This window comes from Nicotiana tomentosiformis, chromosome 12 (genome assembly GCF_000390325.3).
Source record: "Nicotiana tomentosiformis chromosome 12, ASM39032v3, whole genome shotgun sequence".
Taxonomy (NCBI): domain Eukaryota; kingdom Viridiplantae; phylum Streptophyta; class Magnoliopsida; order Solanales; family Solanaceae; genus Nicotiana; species Nicotiana tomentosiformis.
Window position 1 is genome coordinate 96127545 of NC_090823.1, and position 11270 is coordinate 96138814.

Sequence of the window (11270 nt, forward strand, 5' to 3'; positions counted from 1 at the left end):
GATGCCCTCGGAGGCTTGATGATGTTATGTACGCATATACCCATGCATGATATGACATTTATACGCACATGCATGACATTATAAATATTTCAGGATTCACAAAGTTATTTAGGCTTACAAGCGAATTCCTTTACTCCATATTTCTTTTATGTTTTCTATGTATTGATTTTCATGCCTTACATACTCGGTACATTATTCATACTGACGCCCCTATTTCTTGGGGCCTGCGTTTCATGCCCGTAGGTGCAGGTAGACAGGTTGAAGGTTCCCCTTCTTAGGATCCTTACTTAGCGAGAGTGGTTTGCTCCATTTGATCCAGAGCTGGTTTCGGATTTTGGTACGATATGTTTGTATACATATATGGATATGACGGGCCCCAGTCCCGTCCTTTATACAGTTGTACACTCTATTAGAGGTCTGTAGACAGTCATGTATAGTCGAATAGTATGTGGCCTTGTCGGCTCGCCCTATCGTATTCCGTATATATGTACATATGTCTTTTGGGCACATTTTCTCGCGTATGTTATTCACACAATTCAGTAGTTTACTACCAGACGTTATGCATTTTCTACAGTTATTTCATGTTTTATCTTAGACGTATGCTTAGGGGTGTTCGACAGGTAGGCTCGGGCACTCGTCATGGCTCATCGGTTTAGGTCGTGATAAAAGTCAGGTGCCCGTCACGGCCCTTCGATTTGGGTCGTGACAATAAATATATGATTACTAATTAGTGTATATCAAAGAAAAAATATGCATCTTAAATACTAAATCTAATATTATTTATACTTATAAAAAAAGTATTTATAGTCATATACTTACTATATTAACTTTTAAGTTTTGATAATTACTTTATTTAAAATTTAGTCTAACTGTGTAATTACACTCGTGCAACCAAACCGTATGCTTGTAATTACTTTATGATAAACAAACATGTCCTCGTAATTTCTATCCTAGTAATTACATCAATTCCCATTACCGGGTGACTTTCCAAATAGACCCTTAGTATTGAATGAAATTTATTTTTTTGTTAGTATTAGTATTGATTTTATTTTATTTGGACTTTATTTAAGTTACTAATACTTATGGGCTATAAAACGTATTGGACCATTCAAAAATTTGAAGTCCAAACTTGAAATAATACGTTAAAAGAGAAAATATGAATTTTTTTTAAAATTATTTATAAATTATATTACGATAAATATTTTTATGTATAAAATATTTTAAAATTTGTATACATTTAATATCGGGTTGGTTTGGTTTCGGTTTAACTTTTTTTAGTTAGAATCAAACCAAACCAATTATGACTATGATATTTTTTCACCAAAGTCATATAACTTTGTTTTCTCACACAAAAATCATAAAACTTTCACTAACTCATACAAAAATCATAGTGGTCAAAAAATAAATTTTTCGGTAGTATTTTCTTATTTTACGTTTTTTTATTTTTTATTTTCAATCTAATAAATAATTATCCAATTAAAATAGGAGAAATATGAGTATATTTTTAGTTGTTCCCAAAAATAATAGCCTATAAAATATATTTTTATATATATATATGTATATTATATACATATAATACACACATTATATATATATATATATATATATATATATATATATATATATATATATATATATTGGCTAGCAAATATAATTAGTTTCGGCCGGTCGATTAATTTTATACTTTTCTCTTAAAATAGGAATGACCCAACTCAGCCTGACCCAATACCCATATACGTAAGTTAAAATAATACTAAAAGTGAATTCTTCCCCCATAAGAAACTTAGTTCGGAATGAAAAATAAGGAAATAAAAGGTATAATTAGAGAGCACTTGAAATAAAAATGCTATCGATTTGAATAAAAATCTTGAAAATAAAAATAAAAGATAGAAGTATCATGTTTTGAAGGATTTACTATTCATCCCTATTTTAATTGGATTATTATTTATTGGACTGAAAATAAGAAAATAAATAACCACAAAATTAAAAACTACTACTGAAAAATTATATTTTCCAATCACTATAATTTTTGTGTGAGTTAGTAAAAGTTTTATGATTTTTGTGTGAGAAAATATAGTTATATGACTTTGGTGAAAAAAAATCATAGTTATATGATTTTTATGTGAGAAAACAAAGTTATATGACTTTAGTAAAAAAAAGTCATAGTTATATGACCATTTGTGAAATTTACCTGTCTTTTTTTCAACACCAAACCAAATCAAACCAAACCATAATCGGATTTTGTTTTCCGATTTAACTCGAATTATCGATTTGGTACGATTTATCGGTTTTCCTGTACACTCCTAGTTTATACTACTATAGTTTTTGCCGTTTATTCTACTATATCTATGTTACATGCATCTTCTGTTTACCTTGACGTATCTATTTGGTGTGTACTTCGTACAAATTTTTCAAAATAGACTAGAAAATAACAAAGATTGACATATTCATAGTGGTACATCTTCTACTTATGTCATAGAGGAAAATAAACTAGTTTAGATATACCATTTCAATTTTCATAGGCATAATATTCTGGGAGCAATCTCAGAGATTGTGATTGTACAAAAGAAAAGCAATTCAAGATCCTTAGCGAATATAATATAATGTGTCAATCTTCCAGGGGCCAAACCCCCAGCTTCATTAATGGATGGCTGGCACCACAAATTAAAGACTTTTCATAGTGTGCTATTAAATTCTTAAAGGTATTCCAAACTAAAAGACGAAAGGGTGAGACCAAAAACAAAACAGCTGTTCATTGATACTTCCACATTAAGATCTTGACACAATCAGATAAATAGAGACTTTGTAGTCTTTGGCTCTAATGGATTAAACCAAACAAATTCAAGAAAACTCTCGTTTGGAATATTTTCATTTCAGCCCAGCACCCACAAGATGAAAATCTGGTCCCGATATTGACCAATTGAAAGAGAAGTATCATGTCACCTTAGTAGCAAGGTGATTCATTATAAGTATTGGTTTATCCTACTATTAACTACAGTTTCTTTTCTATTTTTTCTTTTTTCTTAATGATGGTAGTGTCTTATGCACACTTTGATTATTCCACCGAGCACTATATTGTTGCATCACTGCAATTTAAATGAATTTATTATTTATATATATTTTGCACCGACAATATGTAGGTTAAGTTCGCTTACAATAACAGAGAGTTCTCCATATCAAATATGATACGGTAACCCCGCAAAATAAAGCAGTAACATGCCATAACCGGTTAAACTGCATTGACAATATAAAAGATTCTTTACACTCTCCTTAAACTCTTTAAATTTATGCACCTGTCCTTATATTATTTTTGATGAAGTAAGATAATATCATTGAAATGGCATCAGGAGGATGCCAAATTACAAGAACAGAAATTATATTAGCTCCGGTACAAAAGACAAGAAACACTGTAAGCTCCAGTACAAGAGTACCTATGCTATAACTAGGGAGCTAACAAAATCCAAAAAAATGTCTACGCTATTAACAAGGGAAAGAAAGTTCCAACTGAACAAACTAACTAAACATCTAGCTTTTAGGGAATGTGTTGGAGTTGATATTTCATCAAAACATCTGCCATTTCTTTCCTTCCAAACAATCCAAAATATGACTGCTGAGATCATTCTCCATATTCTTTTGATGACTTTGTCAACTCTCCAAAAAATCTAGCCAATATAGGCTTCCTTGATGGTGTGAGGCATGATCCAAGTTATACCGAAAATAGATAGGAAGAAGTTCCAAATATCAGCAGTGACTAGGCAATGAAAAAACATATGATTAACACTTTCTGATTTCTGTTGGCACATATAACATCTGTTGACTAAAGTAATGCTTCTTCTACTAAGATTGTCCTGTGTTAAAACAACTCCATTGAGGGCAGTCCATGTGAGGCATGCTACTTTGAGTGGCATTCTGGTCCTCCAGACATGTTTCCAGGGCCAATCCTCTAGTATTCTTTTCTGTGAGCAGATAAGGCTATAACCCTCTTTGATTGTGTACTTTTCTTCTTTTGAATTCCCTCAGATGATTCTGTCATGTTGTTGATCTTCCGTGATGAAATCTCCTAATGTGGCTAGGAGAGCAAGTAAGTCATTGATTTCCCAAGCCTGAAGATTTCTTCTAAACACTGGATTCCAAATGTTGTTCTCTCTGTTTTGAGCAATATTTGAGTCCTGATTGCAGGCTATTAGGTATAGACCTGGGTATAAATCCTTTAGTGTTGTATTACCAAGCCATATGTCTTTCCAGAATTTTACATGAACACCACTACCAACTTTGAATGATGTATTTTGAAAGAAATCATTTTGAAAGCTGCTGATGTGTTTCCATAAACCCACTCCATGAGGTGCTGAACTTTTCTTGGGGCTCCAATGATTCTGAATTCCATATTTGGCGTCAATGATCTCCTTAGTAACCTGCTTCAGTTTGTCCATACCTCCATAGTCATTTCATTAGCATACATTTGTTGTGAAGCCTAAGATTCCTGATACCCAATCCCCCATAAGACTTTGGTTGAGTTATTTTGGGCCACCTAACAAGTGAAAATTTGTGAGCCTCACTGTTTCCTTCCCATAAAAACCTTCTTCTTAGACGGTCTAGTTGTTTCAGGACTGAGCTTGGCATAGGAAACAGAGACATGTAATAAGATGGTATGTTGTCAAGGACACTATTGATCAGTGTGAGTCTGCCCCCCATCGAGAGATATTGCATTTGCCAGGTTGCTAGTCTTCTTTTAACTTTTTCAATGACTTCATTCCAAATTCTAGTGGATTTGAATTTGGCTCCCAAGGGGAGTCCTAGATAAGTTGTGGGGAAGGAGCCAGTTTTGCAGCTAAATTTTTCAGCTAAATTCTCCAAATTTTGAACCTCATTCACTGGATAAATAATGCTTTTAAGCATATTGATGTGTATCCCGGACAATACTTCAAAAATAAGTAAGATGGGGTTGAGATTGATTACTTGTGACCTTTTGCACCACAGAAGATCAATGTGTCATCTGCATATAGCAGGTGGGATACAGTGACTGAATTTGCAGGATTTCTCCCCACCTGAAAACCTTGTATCCATTGAAGCTCCTTTGCCCTTCCTAGACTATGTGAGAGACCCTCCATTGTCAATAAAAAGAGAAAATGAGAGAGTGGATCTCCTTGTCTGAGGCCTTTTTGAGGAGAAAAGAAACCTATAGGACTTCTGTTAACAAACACAGAATACTTCACAGTTGATATGCAGAATTTTATCCACCTTATCCACCTATCTCTAAATCCCATCTTCTTTAAGATGTTGGTGAGATATTCCCAACTCAGTTGATCAAAAGCTTTTTCAATTTCTAATTTGCACAGCAAACATGTTTCACCACTTTTGATTCTCCAATCCAAGACCTCATTGGAAATCAGGGAGGTATCTGTGATCTGCCTATTTTTTATAAATGCACTTTGTTGGCTAGAGATCAACTTGGCAATGACCTTTTTTAATATTTCAGCCAAAAATTTTGCAGCTATCTTGTAAACACTCCCTATTAAACTGATAGGTATATAGTCCCTTAGTTCTATTGCTCCTTTCTTTTTGGGGATAAGAGCAATAAATGTAGTATTGCAGGATTTGACCATATGACAACTATGATAGAAGTGATTGAGAGCCTCCATGATATATGTTTTAATAAAGTCCCATGCCTTTTGAAAGAAGGCCATAGTGAACCCATCGGGGCATGGTGCTTTATCAGGAGCACAAGACTTTAAGGCTGCTAAGACTTCTGATTCCTCAAAAGATGATTCTAGATCAACACATTCATCTGCAGATAATGAGGGTAACCCCTCAAACTCTGTTGTAGGTCTCCACGGTTCCCTTTCCCTGTACAAAACCTGATAATAATCTAGTATTTCCTGTTTGATCTACTCCTTATCTTCAACTTAATTTTCTCCCACTTTGATCCTATCAATGCAATTGTTCCTCCTTTGAGAATTAGCAATTTTTTGAAATTACTTCGTGTTTCTGTCTCCCTCTTTTAGCCATAAGAATCTGGATTTTTGTCTCCAAGAGACTTCTTCAGCTAGTGCAATCTGTTGAAGTTCCAATTTGAGATTGAAGGTCCTCAACTTTTCCTCTGGAGAATGTATCCTATGTTCAGCCACTTGATCTAAGAGTCTTAACTCATCAATTGCCTTCTTTCTTTTGTCTTCCAACTTGCCATGCACCTTTCTATTCTAGGTTGTTATGTCCTTCTTTAAGGATCTCAAATTTTGGATGAGAATATAGTTTGGGGAGCTAATTATTGTATAGGATTGCCACCATTCCTTTATCATGTCCATAAATCCTTCAGTTTGTAGCCACATATTTTCAAACTTGAAGTAGGATGGTGTCGGTTCCCAGTCTCCACTTTCCAGGAGGATTGGTTTGTGGTCTAAAATTACCTTGGGCATTGCTAGCTATTTCACTGCTTTAAATGAATCACCCGATTCTGTTGAATGCAAAAATCTGTCAATTCTGGACGCTTGTGTAAAGTTCTCCCCTCTTGACCATGTGTATTGTGCTCCATTAAGAGGAGGATCAATCAAGCCCAGCTCCAATATAAAATTTGAGAAGTCGATCATTGCTTTAGATCTTCTGGAGAAATTAAGTATTTCACTTTCATATCTGCGTGTATTGAAATCTCCGCTGATTACCCATTGGTCTGACCATAAACCACTGATTGCTGCCAATTTATGCCAAAATTCCTTCCTTTCTGGGTTGGTATGAGGGCCATAGACTCCTCTGTAAGCCCATTTGAAATCTTCAGTTAAACTCTCAAATCTGCAGGTTATTGAGAAATCTCCTGATTGAGTATCAACACAATGCCACAACCTTCTATCCCACATAATAATGACCCCCATTTATTTCCCCAAGCCTTGAGTTCAACCCATGATACCCATTTGTTGCCCCTTATTTGCATGGACAGAGAATTGTTCCAATCCTTAATTTTAGTTTCCTAAATACAAAGGATGTCTACTCTCCATTTACGAATCAGAGACTCCAAAGTACTTCTTTTATTCTTATCATTTAGTCCCTGCACATTCCAACTTAGGATTTTGACCTTCATGCAGAATGAGATTGGTGAGACCTTCCCCTAACCTTTCTGTCACTGCCTTCTTGAAAACCCCAAGCCAGTTTCTTAAGTTCTGCTTCCCCTTTATTCTTCCCATTTCTAGGGCTTGCTACTGCCTTAGCCTGTTGTTGTTGAAGCAGTAGTTGAGCCTTTCTTATCTCCTTCATCCTTAAAATGATATCCAAAATGTCATGTTCGAACCCTGCCGCATTTACACCAAAAGCTTTGCAAGCTTTTACCAATGCAATTTTGGAACACCTTGATGTTTCGACCTCTGTTGGTTTGTCCATCACTTGCATGGTAAGATCTAGTCGATCATGTCATGGGAGAGAGAGAAAGTCATTGAAAGACTGAATAGAGAAGTCTGATTCCGAGTCACTTACCTTAGCTGATTATGAGAGTAAAAATAATTGCGAAGTGGGTGGCTCAACTTCATCTTCTGATCGAATTGGGTGTGAGATGTTTCACCTATTTCTTCTTTGTTCATGTGAGTGAAAGCTTAGATCTCCTAAGACAGAGGGTCGAAATAATTTTTAATCTCTGTCATATGACCTTTTAGAAGACATGGGTCATTATTATTCCTTAGCACCTTCCATGTATTACAGTTGTTGGGCCTTTTAAAATGTTTCTTCAGCTTTGGCACACTTGAATAGTACCCATTATAAAAGCCCAATGTTTTGGCTTTATGGGTCTTAATATTTGTAGTAGTTGTAACTGAACCTTTTAATTTTGCAACTGGCCCCTTCACATGTAAAATCCCAGGCTGATTTTTAAAGTTGGAGTTGGTCCCTACATTAGACATATCCTTGCTGACCTGCACAAGATTCGAGACCTCAGAGCCCACATGGTTCTCTGTTACCTTTTTTGTTGGCCTCACTGTTACAGAGGGTAATGTGTTTGGACTGCTGGGTATTGGAGTTGGTTGGTTCTCCGCTATTATCGAGATTTCAAATCTCAAACCTCCCCAATCTGTTCTAACATTCTCCGGAAGTAGCTTGCCGGAGTTCCTGATGCAAATTCGAGCCCAGAAAAAATGCTTTATGCTCTTTGTATCTGCATCTACTCCAACATAGCCGCCGCACTGATCTCCAATTTGTTTGAAGATTTTGGATGTCCAAGCATGGATGGGGATTCCGAAAGTTTTCACCCATATAACTTCTGGGAGGCTATCAACAGAAATAGTTTCATAACACGGCGTCCACCATTGTAAATGTAGATGTCGACCTCTCCAGAACCAATTCCCTGCACTGATTATAACAACCTCTTGTCTTGATGGGAACTCGAATAGGAAACGATTGTGGTCTATGGGGGTAACTTTAAGTCCTGCACTGATTTTCCATCTGCCAAGGAACTAATTCTGAATGGTTTCTATGCTTGGGCTATTGCTGAATGGGTCGTTGAAAGTTCCAATGAGACATCTAGAGAGTAGGTGTGTAACTTCTTCAACCTTCGAAGATGGTGGGATCAGAATGTCTGGCCAGCTCTCAATCTTTGCAGCTTCGAAATAGATGCTAAGTAATGGAGATGGTGGTCGTATAGGTCCATTACTGTTGTGGCTTCCTACAAATTGGAGGATTTTTTCAGCAATATCAACCTAACCACTATTATAATCTGCTTCTGGAATAATCACCGCTGATTTTCTTCTTCCTTGCCACACTTCTATTCTTATAAATCTGCCATAGATATTGTAATTCTGATAGACTCTGTGAAGATATTGTTGTTGTTTCCTCCCCTATTTTCTGTAAAGATCTCCTCTCCCCCTTGATGCTTGCTTCAAAGCGTCACATACCCATCGTAAATTATTCTCGTCGATGCTAATTTTGCTTGTGAAATGACTGCTTCTTTCGATGAGTGAATACCACCTAATCTGAGCATCCCCGATGTTGATGAGTTCAAAAGCTTTTTCCCCTGAAATGAAAAAAGTTTGTTCCCCCATAGAAAAATCCAATATTGCCTGAAGCAGGCCTTACCAGAAAAATTTTCAAAAGGAGAGAAAGAAAGGGCACATTTCCCAAACCAGCTATGATAGGTGGTAGGCAACATAAAGCTGAGACTTGAATATATTGCCATTAGAGGTATTCCAAACTAGAAGAGACAAATAGGGCGAAACAAAGGCAAATTAAAAGGCTGTACATTGATACTTATACATTAAGAGGATGAGACAATGAGAAATAGAGACTTTCTATCATCAGCTCAAAAGGTCAGAAACAAAGAACTTCAAAGAAAACTATGTTTTTGATAATATAGTTTAGTTAATTAACGATACAAGAATGAATTGAATAATATGGTGATCAACAAAGTTTCTCCTGGTGGAGAGTACATAAAAACATGAACCTAAACAATCCTAATAGAACTTCCTAACTAGTAATGTTACAGAGGAAAATGGTTCACTCGCCTGTTATTTTTATACCCGAGGAAGATATCAGTATACAATTGATTTGATCAGAGAGTAATCAATTTTCTCTAATATGCTATTCTATACTCTCATATTACCATAAGCCCTCACACTTCTAAAAGGGAGTAACAACAACAACAATAACTCAGTATAATCCCACTAGTGAGGACTGAGGAGGTACGCGGACCTTACCCCAACCCTGGGATAGAGAGGTAGTTTCCGATAGACCCTCGGCTCCCTCCCTCCAAGAACTCCCCACCTTGCTCTTGAGGTGACTCGAACTCACAACCTCTTAGTTGAAAGTGGAGGGTGCTCACCACTAGAGCAACCCACTCTTGTCAAGAATACCATAAACTATGTTTTTGAAACATACTCCAAATGTGAACATTTTTAGACATTGGTCCAACCATGTACTAAGCAGTTCTCACTCGTCTTTTGTCCTAAAGGGAGGCAAACCAGAAACATAGATGCTTGTTTCCAAATTTCACTGAAGCAATATGCTTCTTTTTTTACAACTGAAAAGAAGGAATATTGGGTCAGTGACGCGGTACCTCCATCTTTTGAAGCGATTGTTAGTAATTGCACTTTTAGTTAACTAGTCGCTTGCACTACTATATCTTCCATATGCAAAAAGTTAAAAAAGAGGCTCAAAATATGTCATGGAGAAAGAGTGTTTAGAATGTATATAAAAAGCGAGGCACTGGCTTTCTGAAGGTCTCTTTCCTTCCATGGCTTCTTTCTTCTCTTGACAGCTAGAGCAAATGAAAGGACCGCAAATTAAATTTCTTGTTTTCTAGGAACTAGCATGTATTGAAAAGCCTTCTCCGGGTTTATCTCCGCTTGACAGACGACACATGTGGTTAACTTAAACATATTACAGACTGGATGTTCCGTGTTTAACATGCGATCATCGGGAAAAAGAAGTATCAATCCATAATTGTGCCGCCATATTACCTGAAATAGATATTCTGCTTGCAATGAATGTAAGGGAATCGCGTCACAAGTTTTATAATGTGAAGTACTACTTAGCATGACACATGTCTGTCTGAAAAAGATGCATATCCTTCCTCAAATAGTTCTTCCACCATATCTGCTTCACAATAATCTTTCTCGATATTAGAAGATGAATCAGAAGTTTTTTTTGCGAAACATAGACTTACCCTGACTTTTTGGGTGGTGGGGGAGGAATTGGTTTTTCTGGGGGCTGTATGTCAATCACAATATAAGTCGTATCATCTCGAATGCCTTTTGGCTGAATGGCTTCCTGCATATTGGAAAGCAAAGGTAAAACTAGATAATAAGCAATTAAGTTAAGGAAATAACTTCATAACAACCAACTTAGACATCGACTAATGTCATACTTTTAACAATTTTAGAAGCTGCAGTATCAGCAGGCATTCCGCAACAACATTCAACAACCATTTCTGCAGACAAAGCATCCCAGACACCATCACTTGCTATTACAAGTCCTCCTCCAGCTGATGATAACTGTTGGAACAAAAATAATATTTGTATACGGTCGAAATAGATTTCGGCTTTTGTACGATTGATCGAATATTGGAGTGTGTGATAAGCATCTTATTCGAATTACCAAAAGATACGAGAGAGGTGCTCACCATGATTTTTGGCCTCCCATCGGCCCTTTGACAAGTCACGCCATGAGCGCTCGGCATATAAGTAGGTCGAAACCAGATCACATACCCAGCTCTTGAGACCGGGCACTGCGCCGGGCATCCAGGGAACCGCTGCATCACAAAAGGGGAATATTGGTGAGAAAATAAATGAAGGAACAAAATAATA

The 11270-nt window shown here is 36.4% G+C and overlaps 1 protein-coding gene across 5 annotated transcripts in view; it reads right to left on the bottom strand.

Moving 5' to 3' along the window:
* Positions 1–9366: 9366 nt before the first annotated feature.
* Positions 9367–11270, bottom strand: part of LOC104113537 (probable protein phosphatase 2C 12) — a 31883-nt gene continuing 29979 nt past the window's right edge. For 3 of the 5 annotated variants that reach the window (XR_011412906.1, XR_011412905.1, XM_018776781.2), the window contains 3 exons: positions 11087–11215; positions 10832–10958; positions 9367–10734 (listed from right to left, as the gene is read on the bottom strand). The gene's annotated coding sequence lies outside the window, so the exon portion shown is untranslated. The remainder of the gene's footprint in view (positions 10735–10831; positions 10959–11086; positions 11216–11270) is intronic. The other 2 variants (XR_011412908.1, XR_011412907.1) reach the window with 2 other exon arrangements.